Source organism: Bombus affinis, chromosome 5 (assembly GCF_024516045.1).
Source record: "Bombus affinis isolate iyBomAffi1 chromosome 5, iyBomAffi1.2, whole genome shotgun sequence".
NCBI lineage: Eukaryota > Metazoa > Arthropoda > Insecta > Hymenoptera > Apidae > Bombus > Bombus affinis.
In genome coordinates, this window is record NC_066348.1 from 2,260,120 (window position 1) to 2,285,976 (window position 25,857).

The 25,857-nt window shown below is 41.2% G+C and overlaps 1 protein-coding gene across 6 annotated transcripts in view; it reads left to right on the top strand.

Moving 5' to 3' along the window:
• LOC126916144 (triokinase/FMN cyclase-like) overlaps positions 1-25,857 on the top strand; it is a 111,604-nt gene that overhangs the window by 12,953 nt on the left and 72,794 nt on the right. The window lies entirely within an intron of this gene.

Here is a 25,857-nt window from a genome sequence, read left to right on the forward strand (position 1 = left end):
TTATAAACTGAATTTTTTGATTAATTTTAGCTTCTATACTTTATATGGATAGGATTAATACATCAACGTTTATGTACGTATGTAACATATCGTCGGTTTTTATGGTGCATTTATGGCGAGGTTTCTTATGTGTATCCAACGCGCGCGTTGGGTCAGAAACAGTTTAAAACCCGAATCACGTAAATGACACTGTCTCGTTGCGAGGTCACTGATTTTTACCGTTACAATAGACAAGCATTCTCTCGTTTTTGCTGTGATATTATGTGATTCGAGCTTATGCACGGTTTCCAGACGATACCCTTAATTTGACGATAATATAAGGTCACATTAGGTCACTCTAATATAAGGTCGCTCTACAGCTACGTCGTATGTGTTATATAACATGAATTTCGTCTTACGTCTCCACGCGTTGTGTCTATAATACTGTTCCTGCATCTCCATTTGTTTATAGTATGAGTCACGATGTCACTAGTTCAGCAACTATACTATATTCCCCACTATCAGAGGATTTTTATTCTCTCAATCTAGTAATGCTGGGTTTTTGATCGCTCTTAATGCAGCGTGCGCGTTGGACGCATATAGAAAATCCGACCTTTAGATTTGCTTTAGACGAACAGAGCAACCAATCGATCTCCCCCATTTTAGTAAAATAAAAAATAAGAGTGTAACCGAATATTCGTTTTCTGTTCGATGAACGTTCGCCGAAACATTCAAATATCCGAATGCTCTAACAAAGGAATTTTCATACCTAGTTCTCACGGATTTAAATGAAATTTGATGTGTATATAAAATACAACAGATGGTCAATCAATTTTGAGAAAAATGTATTTACAATTTGAAAAAAATCCTTAGACATAGTCCACACGTTCAACATCATACCTTAAAATGGGATAATGGAGGCCTTTGAATTCTTCGAGGTGCCTCCTCACCTTATTCGTGTTATCCGGCCCTACCTGAGCGACAGGTGGGTCGGTACACCGGCAACGATGAAGAGGGCCGGCGATCCGTCGAGCGCGGTGTTCCGCAGAGTTCTGTTTTGGGACCGATTCTGTGGATCATCAGCTACGACGCGATGCTTCGCTGTCTCATGCCACCGGACACAGGCATGGCGTCTAACGCTGGCGATACGTTGTTCCTGGCCGGAGGACGTTGGTGGCACGAGACACTGCATCACAACAAGTTTATCGTCGCTTGCGCGATGCGTGCCATACGCAGGCTGCGTATGAGGGTGTTCGCAGCTAAGTCGGAGGCTATCTGGTTTTATGACTGGCGGCCTAGGGGACTCTCCTGCCCGACCTGTGTTCGAATATAAACTGGGAGGACATCGAGGTGGGGCTTCAGATGAAATACCCGGGCCTCACCTCACGCACTTCAGGCTCTTGGTCCCCAAAAAGACGGCGGCAGCCAACTCCTTATGTGGTTTGCTGCCAAATATCGGTGGGGCGGGGGTCGGAGTGTGCCGACTATATGTGAGAGTTGTCCGTTCCCGGGTACTGTACGGCGCTCCGGTGTGGGTAGAAAATCTAATGGCGAGTCGTCGCAGTCTGCTTTTGCTGAGGAGACTATATAGGACGACCGCCATCAGAATCATAAGGGGATACCGGACGGTATCTTACGCGTCGGTGTCTCCACCGTTCCAGCTCCAGACTTTGATGCTCTGACACGGCCGAGCACACGCTGGAGTTTTGTCCAGTGTGGGAGGCCTTCGCCGTGTTCTGCGACAAACGATTAGCGAAAGTTTGGATCTCTCGGTAGTGGTGGAAGGTGATGCTGAGGGGGCAACAGGAGTTCCTCACAGTCCGCTCCTATTGCGAAAAAGTAATGCTCGCAAAGGAGCGGGCAGAGTGGGAGAGGGTGAGAACATCCCACCATTGTAGGGCTGAAGAGCGGCCCTGCGCCGCCCTAGGTAGTCATAGGGACCGACATGCCGAGGAGGATCTCCTAAGATCTCCTCAGACTTGCACGACGACCTAGGGGATAGCGTTGAAAGTGGTGGCCTCTCTGAATGCCCAAACTAGACCTGAGGAACGGCTCCTTTAGAATGGGAGAGGACGCAGGAAATCTTTTTTGTGAAACTGTTCATTAATAATAAATAAAAAATAATTGATAACAAAACATGCATAAAATAATTCAATGAATTATTTTATTATTATTATTCATAAATAATTATTAAGAAAAGAAGTTCTCACAACTGGATTCGGTCCGGGTATAAGAAATTAGAAGGTTTATAAGCCTACCATTTTTTAAATAATATCTATTATTTTATTGAATTTCAAAATTGAATTACATCATTACATATTTTATATTTATAGTCTTAATAGTTAAAACCGTTCTTGTAGACTAGTTTCATATTTTGGAGACTTGATATTTATCTTGGGTTATTTTTCATTTTCTTTTTCGCCAATATTTCATTTTTGTCTTTATTTTTAGATGGGTTATTGGCGATAAGAATGACGCTTTTCTTGCATGACTCTTTTTTTTATTTATTAGAATATTTACAATCAATTCTCGTTGAGAATTTTCAGTAACTTCATTTGGTGTGATACAATGACATGGCTTATAATAGTTTTATATTGTTGGTTCTAGTAGGATCTAAGGATTTAATCTAAAGGGTATTTTCTTTTTAGTCTGCGGATCTGGTCCGTCGTGTCTAGTAGTTGGGTGACTAATGGCTTGTGGTGGTTGTTGACTCTTGCGTTATATCTGCTTCTGGACTTGTGTATTTCATCTTTGACTGTAGGTATCTTGAGGTCGCGGTGGATTGTTTCGTTGGTAACATACCAGGGTGCATTTATTAGGGATCTTAGCGTTTTCGATTGGAAGCGTTGGAGTATTTCAATGTTGGAATTACTTGCTGTTCCCCATAGTTGGATTCCGTAGGACCAGACAGGTTTTATTACGGTCTTATAGAGCGTAATTTTGTTCTGCATGCTTAGGTTAGAGCGACGGCCAATGAGCCAATAAAATTTTTTGAGTTTGTCCCTGAGTTGTTTAGATTTGTCCACGATATGTTTCCAGGTTAATCTCCTGTCCAGAGTCAAGCCCAGGTATCTGACTGTGTCCTTGTTAGGAACTGTTATATTGTTAATGGAGACCTGTGGGCAGGTTTGTTTTCGCAGCGTGAAGGTTACATGTGTGGATTTTTTTTCATTAATTTTGAAGCCCCATTTATGGAACCACTTTTCCACTGAGTCGAGACCTCGCTGGAGAGTGGATGAGGCTATTATCGGGTTGGCATGGGACGCTAATGGCGCTGTGTCGTCGGCAAATGTTGCTATGGTTATTTCTGTCGATATTGATAAATCGGCAGTGTAGATGGAGAACAGAAGGGGTCCGAGGACACTGCCTTGGGGTATGCCCGCTTCTATTGGGAAAGTTGTGGTAATTGGCGTTATAGTCTCCTCCAGCTATGAATCTATTGCCTAGGGCGTCAAAGAGGCTGTCGAAGTTCTCTTTAGTAATCGAGTGTCTGGGAGGACAGTATACTGCTGGTACCATGGCGGTCTTCTATTGCTACGCTTGTGACTTGAAGGTAGTCTTTCTGGAATGATGGCAGCTAGTAGTGCTTAATGCTGGATTTGATGATGATTCCGGTGCCGCCGTGTGCCTTTCCACTGGGGTGTTGGGTGTGGTAGAAGTTGTAGCCGTGTATTTTGAGGTAGTTTTTGTCGGTGAAGTGGGTTTCGGATATGAGCATTACGTCAATTTGCTGTTGTTTTAAGAATAGTTCTAGTTCAAATTTGTGTTGAGCTAGACCGTTGGCGTTCCACAGAGCTATTCGCATTGATTTTATTTTGCTTCTGTGCGTTTGAATTTGTTCATGAAGAGTGTGAGTAGTGACAGCAAGTTGTTAATTTGCTCAGTTTACTTCTCGATAAGTTTTTCGAGTCTGGTGAAGTTGTCTGTGTTTTGTGGGGCGGGAACACTATTTTCTGAGCGTTCACTGTGGGTTTTCGAGTTGTTTATGTTTCCTTGTGTTGCCTGCGCATAGGATATTGATGGTGTGGTGAGTTTTTGGGGTCTTGGTTCTTGTATGGTAATCTCCTTGGGTCTCAGTTTTGGATACTTAATATTATGTAGTGTTTTATAGGCTGAGCATCCTTTGTAGTTCGCAGGATGCTCTCCTTGACAGTGGTTGCACTTCGCGGGGGTTTCTGGGGATTTAGTGCATTGGTCAGTGGGGTGACTACCTGCACATTTTACGTACCGGAAATTATGGTTGCAGTATTTCTGCGTGTGGCCGTACCTTTGGCACCTTTTGCATTGTACTATCTCTTTCTTTGCAAGAGGTGGTTCGAACTTAACTATGGAGTTCATCAGCCGGTTGACGTTGTAGATTTCTTTGTTATTTTCTTTTTGTTTTATATCTATGAAAAATCGTGATAGTGGATTTTTTGAGATTCTATGTTTAATGTTGCTGATATTGGTGACCTCATGGCCATGTTTTTGAAGTTCGAACTTTAGTTCGTCTAGGTCGACTGAGTGGTGGATATTACATAGCACCACTCGAAATGGTCTTTCTTGCTTGAGTTGGTATTTGTGGAAGTTGGCATTCAGGTTTTTTAACAACTTCGTTAATTTCCTGTATGCGTCAGGGTTGGTCGGCAGGACTTTTACGCTGTTGTTGCTGATTTTCAATTTATATTCGTCCTAGCCGATTTCTTTTTGGATTGTCTTTGTCATTGATTGAATGTCAATGATATCATCGATGAAAATTGGCGGTGGAGAGGTTTTTTTTGTGTAGGTTGTGTATTTACCTCTGTGGTTGTATCCATGGTGACTTCAGCCTCCAGTATCGCGAACCTGTTGTGGGTGGTCACTTGTCTGGCTGGCGGGTTGGTTTGCCTTTTGCTCACATTGGTCCTGCTAGCTTCGAGTTTGCGTTTTTTTCGTAAGAGGGTCGTTTGCAAAGAGGTGTGTATTGCCCCTTTTCCACGGGGGAGGAGGAGCGGCGTTGTTGTAACTAAGCTCCATAGAGCCCGTTTGGGGTGATTGGGCCATCTTCGATCTAGTTAATTCAATATGAAATAACTAGTCGAGAGGCTGAGCGAACACTTGGCTAGGTTTGTTGGATTGCTTTCGACAGATGGGCGTCACGTGTTGTTTTACCACCAGCAAACCGACTTGCATGACTTATCAAATAACTTATATACTATTCCAAGCCTAAGGTTTGTGAGAGGTATATTTGTATATCTATAATCTTATTTGTAATTATTCGGTATTTACTGTTTAGTGTACTGTCAATTGAAGCTCCAGAAACACTTGTTCTCTTTAAGTCTCTTTTCTTCGTATTTGTTTTCTAATTAAGCGCAAAACCTATATGAGGAGCTTTTTCGTATACTATTGTTTTTAAGTTGAGACCTCGGTCAATGTGATATATGATCAGAATAATTTTGTTACATGTAATGATTCCGTCTGTGTCTAAACAGAAGAATATTACGGGCGATGTGTATCCTACTTTTTTACCTTTTCAAAGTATTGTGGTTGTGGGTAATGTTACGTCACGTGAAAAGGTCCGCGCGACGTCCTTTATTATCTGACCGTCCAGGTCCAAGAACCGTTAGAGAAACCCCCAATAAACCTAAGGCCCCACCATAAACCGAGCCTCATTACCTTACAGGAACTTTGAATCCTGCAAGTATTTTCGGTTTATAACCGGTACTTAAAAAAGTCCTTAGGTCTATTGTACGTTCTTAAAAATTACGAAGAAAGCTGGTAGTTATGACGGAAAAAATTGGTAATTATATGATAGAGAAAACCAGGCATTTATATAATAGAAATGTCTGGATTTTCCCACGAGTCATGCCGGTAGGATGCTTACATCTCTCATCTTCAATCGTTAACGTCTTAGCCAATGGGTAACGCGGATCCTTGTCCTCATGTTCATAACGAAAACTATGAACAACGAATCAGCTTCCTTCGTTCAAAAACCACCCATATACCGAGCTTTCCTCCGTAAGTCCATAAGGGCAGTCAGGTAAGGGAGTTCCAGTGCCAGTTGTGTGCCAGTCAGTTCAAGTCACTCAGTCAAGTCAGACGGTCGACGTCAAGCAGTTCAAGTCACGATTCGAAGTCAGACGGTCGAAGTCAAGCAATCCAAGTCAAGCAGTCGAAGTCTAGTCATTCGGTCATTCGGTTGATTCTGTTGATTCGATTCAGTCAAAGTCGGATCTGATCAATTGCTACATCTATCACAACACAAGGGCCTTCATCTATCAGATTGGCAGTCAGAATCTGAGCAAGATCAAGGCAATCCTCATACTCAGCGACGTTACTATAGTATGTGATTATACTAAGTTGTCGGAAAATATATAAGTTATAACACTGCCAATCACGGAGTTATATCATTTCAACCACTCCTATTGTCTTAACGGAAATCAGGGGATCGATCTACTCGCGGCGTCGATTATTATAATCGTAACGGGAATCTACGACTCCCGTTGACGTGTTTATTCGCGATTGTGTCTCCCTGTGATTGGTCGAATTTACAGGTAAAATAATCCTACTATTAGTCTATTATGCTGATTTTTTGTTGTTCTGGTAAAATGATTTTTATATAGATCTATTAAATGTTATTTGATTTGTTCTGTAATTGTACAAAATGCCAAATATTGTTAGTCTTCGCATTACTCCCTTATTAATAGTAGGTAGCGGTCTTATTAATAGCAGGTAGCGGAATATTTTGCAGTTATTATTTGGGTGCTTGAAATAAAATAATCTTAATAGGCTTTTGAATGTTTGTTCAGCTTTCTTTAATTGTGTGTCGATATGTATATATTATTTTTGAGTCGTGTGTAGCTTTTTCAATTTCGAAATATTTTCATTGCCTTTTTACGTCAAGGTGAGCTATTTTAAACGCGTCTGCTGGCGTGTGCATATAACACGCATGCGTTACATTGGTATAGCGCCTGCGCCTTGATGACCAAACGTTTTCCACTAAAGTTGAAGCTGCCTTTTCTGCCTATTTTTCTTCTTTTTTTTTATTTTATTTTTTATTTTTTATTTTTATTTTTATTTTATTTTTTATTTTTATATTTTATTTTTTATTTTCTTCTTTTTTTTTTACGTGGGGAAATCCTCATGAACACTCCGCCGCTTCCCAGAAGGGTCCTCAGGCTAGCTAAACATATACTGTGGAGATGCGTTGACATCTGGCAATCATCTTACCCGAAGGACAGAGTTTGCGTGTGGCGAGCCACGGGACAGAAACCGTTGGAATGTTTACTGTCGCGTGCCGCCATAACTGTCTCTTTTAAGGAGAGCTATAGAATTACTCCATGCCTTTGTTAGATAAAACGTTCATCCCTTGACCGCGGCTACGTTCGGCGACTGGTTGTCACTTCGAGCCCAAGCTCACTATCGTCAGTTCCGCCTGTGCAGGCGACCTAAACGGATGTGTGAAACAGTGCTCCAGTGAAAGTGCGGCAAGAGAGAAGAGAAAGCGGCAAAGTAAACGCCCATCGACAAAACGTAGAATCATGTAGATTTCACCAATAAAAATAACTAATACAAGAGAAACATACTTTATAAATAGAGCTACAGACTCTACATATGCAGAAAAAAAGACGACAACATGGAACTCTCACAAGCCAATGACGGGAACAACGAACCAACACACCACGAAGAAAGCTGGACGGTGGCAACCTCCAGCAAAAAACGCAAAGTAACCCCATTCACAAGCGGGAGGAAAACCGAAACACTAGAAAAAAAAAACAATGGCTGCAGGATATCAAACTGCATAATTCATTTAGCGTACTGCCAGAAGAGACAGCAACGGACCCAACGGAAAGTCCGACAAACCGCATTCCTAAACCACCACCAATATACATATATGCGAAAATAATAGACCCCCTCATTGAACTGCTAAATAACACGGCAGGGAAAGAAAACTACACCATTAAACAAACTAAAATAGATCAGGTGCAATAGATCAGTGCAAACCAACACCACAGACACATTCAGAAAAGTGACAAGGTTACTAAAGGATAAAAATGCAGGGTATCACACTTACCAGCTCAAATCCGACAAAAGTTACAAAGTAGTAATCAGGGGATTACACCCAAAAACAAACACCGACGACATAAGTGAAGAAATAGCAAAAATCGGACACCAGGTAAGGTCAATAAACAACATAAACAAGTATGATACCAAACAACCATTACCACTATTCCTAGTCGAACTAGAACCTAGAAACAATAACAAAGACATATACGATATAGAAAAATTACTAAACACAATAGTGTAGTATCGCGGACAAAAGGCCTAAGATATCGGCCGAATCGTAAACCACGTCGCGAGAGCCGCGGCATCGTCGGGTACATCAATGTGTCGTCGGTCCTTTCAAGTGAACAGTTTCGTGGAAAAGGCCTGCGTGACCCTGGCCACGGGCGTTTTCAGGACACGTGCGCGATAGGGCGGGAAAAGACAAAGAGATGCTAAAGGCAGTGTTAGTTGAGACACCGGCGCGAACGAATGTAAAAGGCGTACAGTATGAGTTGAGAAGCGAGAGCGTGCGAGTGCAGATACCGAAGACGAGAGTTATAGAGTTGCGAGAGTGATTTGAGCGGAATAAGACTTTTGTGTTTTCGTTCAAGTTGAACATTTATCGTTCTCTGTCCAATTAATCTCTGTTATTTTCATTTATCTTAATAAATAGTATTAGGAGAATTTTACAAATCTAAATTATCCTAATCCTATCCTTTTTCCGATACTACAATAGTAAAAGTGGAGCCACCTAAACATAAAAAAGATATCCCACAATGCATAAGGTGCCAGCAATACGGCCACACAAAAAACTATTGCAATAGAACTTCGGCATGCGTTAAATACGCAAAAAATCATCTAACGATACACTGCCCATCCACGGGAAAAATAGAGGAGGTTAGATGCTATAACTGCAACGGAAAACACCCAGCTAGTTATAAAGGTTGCGAAGCTAGGAACAAATTCCAACGCAAACTGTTCCCACCCCTACGAAACAGGACATACACTAACATACAAGTCCAACAGGACAGCACAAAACCCGAAACAGCACAAATACAGAGCACGCAATAAACACTAAATACATCAGCACCAACACCTTTGCTGGTCTAAGCTGCGCGCAAGTAACCAGCCAATCGACACACACAGACAACCAATACCACAACAATAGTAACAACGACACTGCAGAAATCAAAGAACTGCTCAAACAATCCATAAAGAACACCGAAATGCTAACCAGAATGATAAGCGAACAAAACGCAGTACTCAGACAGCAAACCCAACAAATCACAGTCATGCTACAACTACTTACAAACGTGCTAAGCAAAAAATAAAAATGGACACGCTAAAAATAGCAGCCTGGAACTCAAACGGCCTACAACAACGGGCCCTTGAAATTAAAACATTCATATACAATAACAATATAGACATACTACTTGTCTCAGAAACACACTTCACTACAAAAAGCTACATGAAAATACCATACTACACCATATATGATACCAAACACCCCTCAGGGAAAGCTCACGGAGGGACAGCAGTGATAGTCAGAAACGATATCAAACATTATTTACACAGCCAAGTTAATAAGGAATATTTACAAACAACCACCGTTACAGTACAAACTAGCAACAACTACTTCCAGTTGTCAGCAGTATATGTGCCTCCACGATACAAAATAACATCACAAATGTGGGAAGAATACTTCCAGGACCTAGGGGACAAGTACATCGCAGCGGGAGACTACAACTCAAAGCACACGCTATGGGGGTCAAGAAACACTACACCTCGAGGCAGAACACTGGAAAAATACATTAGAAACAATAACCTCAATATATTATCCACAGGAACACCGACATACTGGCCGACTGACCTGAACAAAAAACCAGATCTTCTGGACTTTGCAGTTACAAGGGGACTAAACACAAATAAACTAAAAATAACACCCAACCTCGAGCTCAGCTCCGATAATACACCCATAATAATTGAATACAGAAACAAACCAATACACTATAGCAAACCAGAAACACTATGCAATAAAACAACCAAATGGCAAACTTTCAAAAAAATAATAGAAAGCAAAATAAACTGCAACATCCCGTTGAAAACTCCTGAACACATAGAACAGGCAGTAGCAACATTGACAGCAACTATTTAAGAAGCAGCAAGGACAACCACTACACCCGAATCAACCAGCAGACAAACAATAACAATCCCGCAAGAAATACTCGACAAAATCAGAGAAAAAAGAAAAGCAAAAGCAAAATGGCAAAAATACAGAACTCGAGAAAACAAAAAACACCTAAACAAACTTGCAAAGGAAATAAAAAACAAAATAAAAGAACACAACAATAACGAATTCGCAAAGTTCATAGGGACACTCTCTATCCACGAGAAGTCCAACTACTCCCTATGGAAAGCCACGAAAAAAATAAAGAAGCGAATAATACTCGTCCCAGCAATCAGAAAAGCAGATAACACATGGGCAAGAAGCAACGAAGGACAAGCTGCAGAATTCTCCAACCACCTCTGCAACACATTCACACCACACATTATCAACAACAGCAACCTCAAAAGTCATACGGAGGAGGATGCACAAACCATTATTACCACAACCGACAAGGAATACACCATACCTAAAACAACAGCACAAGAAATTAGAAACATAATTGATAAAATAAAAAACAACAAAGCACCAGGAATCGACCTAATCAATGGCAAAATCTTGAAAAACCTTCCGCCAAAAGCAATAAGACTAATGATAATAATATTCAATGCAATTGTAAGAATTGAATACGTCCCCAAACCATGGAAATTAGCACAGATCAAAATGTTACCTAAACCAGGCAGAGACCCACACCAAACTGCATCTTACAGACCAATATCACTGCTTCCAGTATTTTGGAAGAATAATACTGGAAAAAATACTGGAAAAAATAGTATATTACAGGATAAAAACAATAATAGAGATAAAAAAACTAATACCGGAACACCAATTTGGATTCAGAAACTAACACTCCACGATAGAGCAAATGCACAGGCTTATAAACGAAATAATAATAACACTAGAAAACAAGGAATACTGCACAGTCCTCTTTATGAACATAGAGAAAGCATTTGACAAAATTAACCATGAAAGCCTACTACAAACAATTAGGAAACAATTCCCGGAGCAAATACACCAATTAATAAAATTCTACCTAAGCAGCAGAATCTTCGTAATAAAAATCAAGGACACACAATCTGAAGTTAAAGACATCAAGGCAGGGGTACCACAAGGAAGCGTCCTAGGCTCAATACTATACACATTATACACGGCGAACGTACCAACAACTACCAATAGCACAGTACTGACATTCGCGGACGACACAGCTATACTAGTCAGGCATACTAACCCAAAAACGGCAGTCAAAATACTACAAGAACATATCACAAAAATAGAAAATTGGCTACAAGAAAAACAAATAAAAGCAAACCCCAATAAATGCAACCATATTACATTCACACTACGAAAACATCCTTCAACATCCTTCTGAACATCCTTCTGAACGGCACGCATATAACACAAACAAAGCATGTCAAATACCTAGGACTCCTCTTAGATACACAACTCACATGGAAACTACATACTAAATCAATAATAAAAAAAATACAGAAAACAAGGAGACAAATGCATTGACTAACAAGCCGAAAATCCAAATTAAGCATAGAAAATAAATTAAAAATATATAAAACGATCATAAAACCAATCTGGACGTACGGAATGCCACTATGGGGGACAGCAGCAATGAGCCATATAAACAAAATAGAGATAATACAAGCTAAAATCCTTAGAACAGTAGTAAACGCATCTTGGTATGTCAGAAATGAGGACATACGGAGGGACCAGGAAATTCTAACGGCCAAGGAAGCAATCAGCAGCAACGCGGAAAAATACGAGGCAAGAATAGCAACACACCCAAACCGGCTAGCAGCGGAAACGTTCAAAACCATTAACATGGATAGAAGGCTAAAAGGGAAGCACTCACCAGACCTCACAAAGGATATGACCTAGCAAACGCGAGGATGGTACCCCGCTGGGGGTAGCCACCTACATCTTAATATAACTGCTAAAAAATTCTACCAAATGTCCAAATTGGACAAATTGTGAATACAAATAATAAATAAAAAAAAAACTATCATAAATCTCGAACATATACAGTCGGATTGAACGACGATAATTGTGAGGTGATGTGCGTGACAGGTATAGAAGAATCACTCGGTATTGTTTAACAATATCTATTTATTTGCTTGCGTTCGTGGTATACACGAGCGCGCCGAAAGCACGGTACAATTATCGGTTCGAGGTTACAAGTTCAAGCTCGGCGCGGTACTTTACGCGGTGGTTCGAGTCGAGACGATTGCACAGATGTCCAGAGATTCAGATTCGCTATTATGTACGACTGCGGGCGAACAATTTAGATAGGCGTCTTCCAACTTGCTTCGCGGCTCGCGATAGATCAGAATGAATTTGTGTCGCGAGGATGCTCCTTAGGAAAACTGTGTTTGGGTGTGTCTAAGGATACGGAATCATCGGATTCGTTAAGAAAAGCGTTAGTTCAGAGAGTGAGGGAAATGGACGTCGCTGTTAATTGGCTAAATCGTGAGTTGGTGGTTGGAAAGGGATGACAACTGCCCTTGAGAGAAAGTTGCTAGCGAGGAGCGTCGTACGTGAGAAAAAACAGATTTCCCATAGTGGGTGGTATGTGTAGGGACTATTGAGACAAAGGCTATTTGTCCCTTTAGAGAATCTTAGCTGCATGAATCCTAAGATTTATAGCGGGTCCTTAGGCTCGCTGTAAATATTCGGTGAGAATGTATCGACGTCTGGCAATCATCTCGTTCGAAGGGTAGAGTCTTTGTGTAGCGAGGCACGAGACAGAAACCGTTGGGAAGTTTGCTGTCGAGTGCCGCTACAATTGCTTAATTACGGCTATGGTAGAATCTAGATTACAGTATTAAGATTACAGTATTAAGTAATTACAGTTTAGTTCCCAAAGTTCCAAAGGGAAGGCTCTGGAGTCCTTCCATTTCCGACATATATATTGTTAAATATACTCAAGTGTTTCTTCCTATCACTATCACGACCTATCACCTCAAGTGCACAGCGGTCTTCAAATCGGACGATATATGGGTAGTAGCTTACCTCAGATAAGTCATAGAGAAGAAAACTATGACATTCAAAGATGTAAACTAATCTGCACGATGTTTTATAAGAAAACTCGTAGATTAAGCATTAAACCTGATTATTTATTGAAATCCATAACGGCATATCGAATATTAGTGTTTCCTTTAATCCTTTATAAATTCTCTAATCCTTAATAAGTAATTAATAAATAAAAGTACATATTAACAATATTTATACAAAGTTCTCACACGCACCGCGATTGTTCCGGTCGTGGGTGTTCACAGAAAAAGTACATACGCCCGCGAGTGTCCAATCTGTTTACAAAAAGATCGTAACGAAAATAACAATGGTAGGTCGGTCTGATCTGTGTAGTGTATTTTTCGTCAGATCTAATTTGTAACTTTGATTGAGGTTGCCTTTTAGAATTTCGAATTTGGAGAAGTATTTCGGCTTGACAATAATGAAGAATGACCTAATCTTTGATAGTTCCAGCATTGGACTGTTTTGCTGAGTCATATTCTTTTCCATTTTACCTATTGGTATAATATGTGCTTTATTTTTATTTATTACTGTTACCGTGTGATGTGAGATGTGTCGTGAATATGGGTAGTGTTATGTAGACTTCTTTGGAATGTTTCTTTGTTGTGTAGCCCGATCAATTTTGTTTTGTTATCAATGTTTTCTTCTAAATATTGTATTAAAAGTATTTGATCATGTTTGTATTTCGAAATATATGTGTAGTAGTCTAAATTAGCTTGTTTCAATAAATTGGTTAGTTGTTAGTGCCCGCAGTTGACCGAATATTGTGATTGTTCGGGTTTTGTTGGACTTTGTACAGGGTGTGACGAACAAAAACGCTATAAAATTAAGTGTTTAGCTCGAAGGATCATCACTACTGCGTGGAATATTATTAAATATAGGTTTGGGGTTGATATTCAATAGATTCACTCAGATTGAATATTACTTTTATATTTCACCATCTCGTACGAAACGTCTGAACACACCGGATACACTTAGGTAATTAACACGTGGTCGACTTCTAAGACAAAAGAGCGTCGTTAGAAGTCGTACCAACTTAGCTTATAGGAACTAGAGATCATACCAACTTAGCATTTCTCAACACTCCCCTTTGATCGCTAGTTTCTACAAGCTTTGGTAAAATATTGACAAGTTTCTCCATAGCTTTGGAAAAATATTGAGTCTTAACTCTATTTAAACCTTTGGTGAGAATGTCGGTAACATTCTCAGAACTGGATATATAGGTATAATCTAATATCCCTTTCGACACGCAGTTCTTAACATAAAAATGAAAACCGGATGATGCCTTACACACGGTAACGCAGCATCGAAGGAATAGGATTTGAGAAACTACAAACGGTAATAATTCAATAAACAAGTTTTAACCAATAATACATAGATTAGCTCAAAAAATTATACTATACAAATATGAAATAATAATAAATCACTAATAATGAATCACATAATTACTAAGTAACAACAGATTAATAGGGAAGATATAGAAATAGCTAATAAAATAGAAATAGGCTAGAAATTAATCAAGATAGATTAGCCGAGGATTAATAATCAAACATGATTAAAATTAGGAATTATCATATTGTGTTAAGCTATTACAGCATTACTATATTAAATTACGTATAAAGAAATAAGGTTATACTACACAGTGGTGACTGGTGACACTATGCACGCATTAGATTAAACCAATTAAACAAAAGCTACATAAATATAAACTACCTTATAATTAAACAGTGAAACGATTCTATTAGTAATTAATATTTTCGACAACGATATAATCCACACGCTATTACATTAAAATAACACACAGTATATATACACGTATTATTATATCGAACAACTACTCTTCTAATATACAAAACCACCTTGTAAAAATTACATTACTGAACATTCAACTAAACCAACTGAAGATTTAGTATAATAATATATAATAATATAATAATATATATATATATACATAGATATGTGAAATAGCGTTGTATATAACCGGAAACAATACAAATGTCACACGACTTCTTCAACAACTTCGACTCTTCGTTCCTGCCGACGACACCTCACACGATGACTGCGTCTTCTAGGGCCACTTACGGATTCTTCACAATTCTTCTTCTTCTTGCACTGAAATATCATATGCAGTGAATAAAACACGAAAGAAGCAGGATGAACTAAATAAAAGAAATCATAACAAGATACACACCGAGACAGTCCGCATGGGAACCTCTGACAAAGATACCTCCGTATCTATCATTAAACGCATAATAATCAAGATGCACTAACCTCATTTGGAAGTCGACACCACTCACAGCGTGCCAATGCAAGGGAGGAAAACGAATGAAATTGTATTTCGTGAAGACGTTTCACCACTTTCCATAGATCAGAAACTGGAGTTACACAACTAATAACCTAATAACAAGAAAGTAATATAAAATATACACGATTTAATATATAGCAAATATGGACATATAAATCTACAAGGAGCAAAATATATCTCATATTGTCAAATAAAACCAAATTGTCAAAAGATCATCAGGACACGACGCCAACGAAGGTGCCACTGTGCCTATTTGGATGGAAAACCGCCACTTCAGCATCATCCCTCGCACATATTCACACACGCACGTCGATCACGTCATCTCGTACCATTCACATATCTTCTTCCTCTTGCGCTAAAACAAATTCACAAGTTTAAGGAAACAAACAACATGCGAAACGTAACAATATATATATATATATATATAGATAAAAATTTTGGTGGCACTTGGACATGCTTAGAACTCTCAGCAACTACTTCATCTTTGAACCATGAAATACCTCCAATGTTATCACAAAAAATTTTGTGATATCCACACGGTCTCCCTTGCTGCTTCTTGCATCGTTACAAACTCTGCTTCGCATGTCGATTGAGATATAATTGGCTGTTTTTTCGACAACCAAGGTGTTGCCTCACCAGCGAGTATGAAGACACACCCACTCCTAGATTTCCTATCTATTGCGCAGCCCGCGAAGTCTGAATCACAAAATACCTTCAAAGGTTGTACCCTCTTTTGATACTCTAGCTTAAAGTCTTTGGTTTTTAACAAGTACTTAAAAATCCACTTCACTGCTGTGTGCAATCGCACACGCGACATCAGGACGGCTTACAGTGGCGACATACATTATATGCCCCACAGCCTGTTCGTACAACTTATTATCGAAAGGTTCGTTATTTGCAATGTTAAGCTCCGCACTCCTTGGCTAGCGGTGTTGACACTCCAGCCTCATGAGTAATGTCAAACAGATCTGGCATTTGACTTATCTGTACAGATTGATCAAACACAACAGTGGTACTGTTTGACTTACTCAAGTGGATGGATAGAAATTGAGTATCGGTACCCAACATCCTCACATTTAATCTCTCCTTAATCCTAGTTTTAAACACATTAATCATAGCCTCCGTTCCAAACGCAAGAATGTCATCCACATACACAGCTACAATCAGATATTTGGATGCATTCACATACACACATGGATCACTCATACATGGGTTCAGACTCAAAACCTCTCAAAATACCGTTAATGTATTTAAACCACATTCTCCCGGTTTGCTTCAGTCCATACAGGCTCTTTTTAAGTTTGCACACATATTGAGTCCTATCTTTTCCTGGAACCTTAAAGAATTCGGGTTGCTTCATGTATATATCTTCATCCAAAGGACTGTTGAGGAATGCACACTCCACATCAATATGTTCGTAACTCCACTCATTCTCCGCATACAGAGCAAGCAAAATTCTTAGTGTTCTACTCTTTACAATTGGACTAAAGATTTCCGAATAATCTACTTCGGGTCTTTGCCAAAATCCCCGAGCTACGAGTCTAGCCTTATATCTATCAGGGTCCCTTTTTATGACAAGTACCAACTTGCAGTCAATCACATTTTTGTCCGAAGGTCTTTGTACTATGACCCACACATCTTTATTCACTAAATTTTCTAATTCCTTCACTATTGCATCGGTCCACTCTTTAACATCTGGCCCCTTCAGGACATCGTACACATTCACAGACACACATAAACCTTTTTACAAACTGTCGCAACGTGAGCACAACTGTTACATGTCTTTGGCTTGTGCAATTTCGCTGATCTCCTAGGTACACTCACAACCTCTTCCTGATCATTGTCGTTAGTTATTGTGTTTATAAAGTAATCACTTTCCCCTTGATCGTTTTCACCATCACTTTGAGTTTCTACATCAACTGGATCAACTCCCCTCTGAAGTTCGAAATCTTCAACGTCCCATATCCATTCGGAGAGTCTCCTTTTGATGTTACTCGTGTCCACTTTTATATTCTTGTAGGGAAACACATTTTCCTCGAACCTGACATGACAAGAAATTATTACCTTCTTGGTCTTCGGTAGGTAGATTCTATAACCTTTGACTTGTCTGTCGTAACCTGCAAATATCCCTTCTTCTGCCCTGCTATCAAATTTTCCTTCGCCTTGGCTTCTCAGGTACCAGACCTTGCATCCAAATACCCTTGGCCTGTTGATCTCCCCTTGGATGTCGCATCCCTTACCTTTCCACAATTCTTATGGAATTTTATCTCCGATAGCGGTGGATGGGCATAGATTTCTAATGTGATAAGTACTGTTCACAGCTTCTTCCCACAGGTAGTCAGGGAGTCCCGACTGGATGAGCGGACACCTAGACATCTCAACCAGGATCCTATTTGCTCGTTCTGAAACTCCATTTTGCTCAGGGTTCCTCGGGACAGTCTTCTTGTGCAGAATGCCTTTTTCCCTCAGGTAGCTCTCAAAATTGATCCTTGTATACTCACCCCCCATTGCCGGTTTGGAGGGTACTTATTTTGGACTGATGTAGAGGCTCCACTTTCATAAAGTACTTAAATACTTCGCTCTTCCTGCTGATGATCCTATCGTACATGAAACGAGAGAAATCATCGATGAAAGTTACAAAATAGTTACCTCCACCTAATGATTTGCACTGAGCTCTGCCACTGACGTCGCTGTGAATGATTTCCAAAGGACGTCGACACATATGGTGAGCTGTCTTCGGGAATGGCACCTTTGTCATTTTTCCCTTCACGCAGACTCCGCATAGTTCACAGTGTTTCTTGGAGTCCTCCTTCACGTTTCTTCCCTATAAGAAACGTGAAGGATCTTCCTCATTGCATTTCCATGCAAGTGACCCAATCTCTTGTGCCACGATATGATACTCTTGTATGCCTTTGACTCAATAACTTCAACGTCTCCGTCATTTTGGCCAGGTTCCTCTTGATCGTTTTCCACGGAAAGATTTGCTACGTGCTCTTCAAAAGGTATTGTTTCTAAATAGTATACGTCGTTTCCTACCTTTGAGTTGAATACGACGTCTCCATCGTAGTGTGTCCCAACGGCTTCATCCCTTGTACACACTGTGGTAACCTCCTTCTTTGCCAATTTCCTGATCGAGATTAGATTTGCATCTAACGTAGGCACCCAGGGAGCATTCGACAAGGATAGTGTCCAACCATCACAGGACTCAACTATTTTCACAACGATCATTCCCTTTCCCCTAACTTCCAAGTGTCCCTTGCCAATCCTGATTTGTCCGGTTGCAGGCGCGAAGTCCACAAATTGATGCCTGCCCGGAGTCATATGATTTGAGGCACCTGAGTCAAGGTAACTAATTTTCCCTCTACTCATGTTGCTGATAGACGACAAAGCCAATGTCGATATGAGTCCCTTGGACCTCGCTTTGTCTTCTGATCCCTTCTCCCTCTTGTTATCTTCCTGTCTCTTCTTCTCCCTTTTGTTTCTCTCCTCTTTATCTCCTTTCTCCTCTTGACACTGGTACGAAATATAGCCTATTTTTCCACATTTGTAACACTTCTGGTCATGTGGATCTCTGATCTTTGGTTTCGCGCCATCTTTGTTCTGTTGTTTGGGCTTCCATTGTCTCCTGGTCGCCATTGCGCTGCCTCTCTCGAACGAGTTCGCATCCGCATAGATCCTTCTTTCTTCGAGTAGAAGATCGGACTTTACGGCCCTTGTTGCCCTAAGGTATGGCGAGAAATTTGGATTCGCCACGAGGCCGGCCAAAAGGAAACATGCTATAACGTGGTTCTCGATTTTTATACCAACACTGGATAACTTATCACAGATCTCGTATCCTTCCGCAGTACGCGGACATGTCCATGCTAGGGGTCTTGTCGATCGTACCCAGTTTCCGCAAGCATAAGACAATGTCCATTGACGTAGATCTCCTATAGACATCTTTCAATGCCGTCCAACACTCCCTCGCTGTTTTCAAGGTTCTGATATCTCCAGGATACCCGAGGAAAATGTACGCACGTGTTTTATAGTCCATCTTCATACAGTCTGGTCTCAACCTTTCTGCTGGCGTAAATCCTGGCTCTACTGCATCCCAGCAGCCCAGGAAAACTAACGAAGATTCTGTCATCGTTTTTCAATACTCATACTCATACTCATACTCGCCCTTTCTCAGGATCGGATTCATATCCTTGTCCACATTAACTATATTCTCTTGATCGGCCGTGGCGTAGTCTCTTCTCGGATAATTTCAGAAAACCGCAAAAAACTCAATAAATAAATATCTCTACTATCGCAGTTTACTGTCCTGGGCCCATAACCTCTTATTAAATATAGGTTTGGGGTTGATATTCAATAGATTCACTCAGATTGAATATTAGTTTTATATTTCACCACCTCGTACTTAGGTAATTAACACCTGGTCGACTCCTAAGACAATAGAGCGTCGTTAGAAGTCGTACCAACATAGCTTATAGGAATTAGCGATCATACCAACTGAGTATTTCTCAACATGGAATAACTATAAGTCGTCCGAAAAGTTTCTTTTGTTTTATAAGGAAATAATGAATGCACAACATTTTCCGTTTTATATTATTGTATCGAATTAAGTATGACCCATTTTGTTCTATTAAAGTAATGATCATAACTTTCGACAGATTAGGTTTCATGTTTGTATAAGATGCATCGTTGTAAAAGACGTGTCTGTAAAAGAAAGACACTTTCCGGACAACTTAATACTAGAACGCTTGTTAAGGAATAGAGATAACTAGATCTAACTAGAGACAATAAGCAACTATTAGATAGGGTAAGTGATGACTACAAGTGTCGACTCTGTGATGAGTGACGTCTAAGGGAGACAACTAGCAACTACGGGTGGCGATTAACAACTAACTCGACTTATTTCTAGGAGGCAACCAATTTGTTTTTTACTTATTGGTAATTAAAAACTGGCCAAAGTATCCGTGTACGCGAGCAAATCTCGTTATACGAATGAAAGAAGATTAACCAAAGCAGCGAGGCGCATAGTGATTCTCAATCCGAGCGACACATGAGCGGTAGCTTATCTCATAAAAGTCGTAGAGAAGAAGACTATGGTATTCAGAGACGTAAACAACCCCGCAGGACGTTTTGCAAGAGAAATGGTATTTAGGAATTGAGCACTAAACTCGTTTACGAATACTGCCCTATGAAATTCCCGAATAGAGAGGATTATTGTTTCCTCTAACCCTTCTCTTTGCCTCCGCGAGTGTCCACAGCAAAATCACACACGCACCGCGATTGTCCCGACCGCGAGTATCCACGACAAATTACACACGCACCGCGATTGTTCCGGCCGTGAGTGTTCATAAAAAATACAATAAATTACAATAGATGTTTGATATGTTCTCCATTTTCTTGCAATTTGTAATTATTCTAACTTCATGTGTCCCAATAGTAAAACTCGGGAGGATTTAAATCTGAGGACCGAGGCTAAAGTATAGGCCCTCTTCAACCGATCCACCTGTTTCCAAAATAGCTGGTTAAGTGATCTTGCACTGTGTTGGTAGAATGTGGTGGTGCACTATCTTGTATGAACCATCTCTTAATATTTGTGAATTTTCACGTGTATTTATTATTCCACATTTATTAAAATTTGCTTCATCAGTAAATAATATCCTTACGGAGAAATTGGAATTGCTTTGGATTTTCTGACTCATCTGTTTGCAAAGATTTTTTCTTCTTGAATTTTCTTGAATACGATGCAGTATTTTATCTCCCGGGTTCGAATCGCTGTACTGAATTCGCCCACTAGATTTCGCAGGTTTTAACGTACCGGTATCCCACAATCGTTGGTTTATTCTGCAAAATATCTTTGCGCTGGGTACAGTCCTATTGGAATATTTTTCGGTGTATATATTAGGTTATATCCCATAAGTTCGTTCCGTTTTTCGAGCGGTTATATATGTTAAGATTATATATGTTAAGATTTACATACCTTTCAGTTTCATGAAAAAATATAATCCTCCTCTCGTTGTACAACTTCTTCCTATTTTTCAAGTGCATTGGTCCCTTATCGCCGTATGTTTATAAATCGACACATGAAATGTATACACAAAAGTCGGCACGAACTTATGGGATGACCTAATACTTTGCGAATTCGTGCAATTGTCGTCAGCCGCACCGCAGCAAAAGTGCATGTCCGGAAGTTCTCCAAATATATGCATATTGTAAGTATGACTACAATATAAATACTGCTAGACTGCACGCACAATACATCCTACAATACATCTAACTTAATATTTCCAGTTCCTTGAAAGTTCCGCGTCGACTGTCAGAATGATTCTGTTCTTCCAAAACTATTCCAAAACATGATAATGTAACGATGGAGAATTCATTTCGAAAAAAATTTACGATACAAGAGTATGATATTGAGGAAGCGAACAGGCTGTGCACCAGGTGTGTTTAAAAAAAGTGCAAATCTATTTTGCACAATCTTCACACTTTACATAGCTAGAATTCTGTTTACAAGGTGAGTTTCGGAAACATCTCAATTTTTAAACCTTATCGTCTTTAGTTTTTATGACCGTAACGTGTTTTAAGCGTGGAAAGAAAAAGATTAGAAGAACGCTCTATATTAGAAGGAAACTCTAACATAGAAAAGAAGCACAACTATTGCATTTATTATTTATTTTGAAGCAAACATTGTGACTATATTCGTGGAATAATGTAAAATATTAATTTGATATTTTGTGATGAAAAGTGAATATTTACCGAAAAACTTATACTCAGCTTTTCAACAGTTTCTACGAAATGAATTCCCACAACTCATGAATATATGAAATGTTGCACTAAACTTATGTATCTGTTTGTCGCGTACATACAAATTATTACTGCCAGCAGATATGTATACATATCTTCTATATTTAACCTAATGGTAACTATATACGATCTTATTTTTTGAGTTGACACAACTACATAAAAGTATGTTTGGTGGTATACATAAATAATAATAAGAGAGAGTAATCGAATTTACGATACATTTATGAAATCGCATAAAATAGAAACCATTTTATGTCTTTTTATTTATACTAAAGATGATTAGCATTAATGAGACAAGTTCAGGTTGAGCTATATAAAAATGTGTGTCATCTATGTGTCAGAATGAAGTGTAATGGAAACTAAATTTAATTGAATTTTTTTTTGTGAATATCTTGGAAACGATGGACAAACTGCGGTTACATATATGTATAGGACGAAGTTATTCAGAATGTTGATCTTGAGAACATACTTTAAGCTCATTGAAATGGATGAAGTGTTTCCCTCTCTATAAAACTACCGTTCTTTTTGTGTATTTTTTTTTTTTTTTTTTTTGCGTGGGGAGGGGAAAATGCTATTACGCATGCCCAGTGACCCGCATCACTGGGTTATGTGGGAGTCGGTCGGATGTCGTTGCCATACCCACTAAAAACCCCTCCTCCTTCTTCCTCCGCTTGGGGGGCAGACAACCCCGGTAAAACCTGTCGGCAGTCATCAGGGTTGTCCTTTCGTGCCCCGTAGTATCTACTTCTTCGGGCAGTTACTGCTCATGTCGTCCTCTCAGCCAGTTCAGAATACTGGGCTGGTCTCCTTCTGCGGTTTTTCGTTGTTTCATGTTCTTGCCCTCATTGCTCCGCGTAGTTGTTGTTTCGCTCGTTCTCCTCCTTGCCTCTTCCCAGGCCCTCGCTGTCACCCTCCTGTGACACATGACGGTCTTGCAGAATTGCCTGAATTTATTCCAGCTCTCGTCCTTGGCGGTCACCGTGGCGATCAGATTGCCCACGTCTATCTTCCCGCCCAGAGCGTTCTCCAGCTCGATCCTTCTGTCCGTCCACTTCGGGCACGCGAAGAGGGCGTGCTCTGCATCGTCGTTCGGGTCTCCACAGTCGAGACAGTCGCTGTCCCTGCAAATCCTTTTCCTATAGACACCGAAGCTCCCATGCCCGGTTAGCAGCTGCATGGTGTGGTGATCGATGTCCATCTTCTTTTTGGTAAATAGCAGCGCACTAGGTATTAGCTTCTTTGTGATATTTTCTTTTTTGTAGTTGTTCCACTCCTTCTGCCAGTCCTCTTGGGCCTTCTTGCGAATCGCCTCCAGTTCCTCCTTCAGCTTGCAGCCGTCATCCGTGCCAATCCTGGACCCATGGATCTTGTTCCTCTCGTAGGTCTCTCCGAGCATTTTTATCTTTATGTAAATCGGGAGATTCCCGGTCAACACGCAAAGTGCCGCGTGGGAGACGGTACGGTATGCCGTCGTTGTTATGCACAGGGCCGTTCGTTGTGCTCGTTTCAGCTTTTTCCTGTTCTTATCGGTATTCGCTGCTCTAGCCCACACCGGTGCTCCGTAAGTTACGATGGACTCCCTCACATTGTAGTAGAGCCTACGAGCCAAGCTGGGCGGCCCGTTGATGTTGGGTAGAATTCCCCTAAGGGCTTCTATTAACTTGTCGGCTCTGTTACACACCATCTCGATATGCGCACCGAACCTCCGACTGGAGTCAATGACGACTCCGAGATACCTGATGCGATCGACCGTTTCGATGTCCGAGGAGCCCAACCTGAGTTTCACCATTCTCGGCACTCGCAAGCTTGTGATGAACATGACCTCCGTCTTTTCTCTCGCCAGAGTGAGCCCGACACTCGTGCACCAATCGTTGGCGATCCTTAGCATCGTGTTGACCTTGGCGGAGGCCTCTTCGTTCCTCCCGACGGAACATGTGATGGCCAGATCATCCGCGAAGGCGGTTGCTCTGACCATTGGCATGTTGTCGAGTCTCTCGAGCAACCGGTCGTATACCAAGTTCCACAGGAATGGTCCGAGGATGGATCCCTGCGGGACTCCCGCCGCCATCTCGTGCTCCACCGTGCCGTGCTGGTTGCTCACGATGATCCCCTCCTTCCGGATAGGTAACTGCCGATTAGCCTTTTGACCTTCCATGGCAGCTTCCTCTTGTCAAATTCCTCGTATATGCTCTTCCAGCTGAGCGAATTGAAGGCATTGCTAATATCCAGGGTGATCATCACGCATATCACCTTCTTCTGTTTGCAGATGTTGGCAAACTTCATCACCTGCGTGATGGCGTCTACCGTACTCCTCTTCTTTCTGAAGCCATATTGCCTCCGATGGAACGGGTCCATTCCGATGCATCTCTCGATGATCTTCTTAAAGCATTTTTCCCAGATCTTGCTCATGGTTGGGAGTATGCTTATCGGCCGGTACGCGTTAGGGAGATTGGGATCCTTACCCGGTTTCCTTAGCAGTATTACTCTGGCCGTCTTCCAGCAGACTGGGATCCTTCCTGATTCAGTGATGCTGTTGAACGCCCTTGTCACGAGCTCGCTCCTGCGACTCGCTACCAGCTTCGCGATCTCGCCCGGCACGCAACTAGGGATGGTGCATCATGTCCTGCGCCAGCTTGCATCTGTTGAGGTTTATCTGCAGTATCCTCATTTATTCGCTTTCAACCGCCTTCTATATTCTGGACAAGCCAGGGATCCGGTTACGTGGTCAAATTTCACTCCCTTCTCCTTGCTGCAGATGGAGCAGCAGGGTGCGTTGACGCAGGCAGCTATCGTGTGGTCTTTGGCTCCGCACTTGCTGCAAATCTCCTTTCCAGGGCTTATCGCCGTGCATTTGTTCGCGATATGCCCGAACATGTGACATCTGTAGCACTTTACCACATTGAGTAGTGCCTTTATCGAGGCTATCGTCAAGCCGGTTCTGATCTTCCGGCTCGCCCCCTCTTTGGCCAGATAGGCTTTCGGCATCGTCACTATTGCCGATTGGGTGCCCCACGGCGCCATTTTTGGGGTCTTTACTTCGACCTCAGTGATGTCGCTTATGCCCAGTTGCATTACTATCTCCCTGGCTAGTTCTTCCTTGCCTACGAGCGGGTCTATATCCCTGATCTCTACGGAGGTCTTGTCGCGCATTGGTAGCGCTCTCACCTTGCCTCTTAGCGCCGTGTTCATATCCGCCGCGGTCTTTTTGGCGTTGCTACCTGCTTTCAGTTCGATCAGAATGTCACCTGTTCTGGTCCTCCTAATTCCACAGCTCTCTTTTAGGGTCTCCCTTGCCCCCATCAAGTCTTTGTAGACCTGGATCCACTCCTTGTCTTTCCTACTTTGACGAGGATAGCTTCGGGTCTGTTACGTATCCTCTTCGGTCCCTCCGGCCTCTTTGGCTTGTCCAATGCCGCCCTTCCTGCGTTCGCCTTCCTGGCCACCGTCGGGGTGTCCGTTCTTTTTCCTCTCCTTCCGCGGACAGGGATCCAGTCATCCTTTACATCGCTGTCCGTGCAGTCCGTAGTCGCTTTTGCCGAGCTGTTGCCGGCACAGGCTCCTGCGTAAGAGG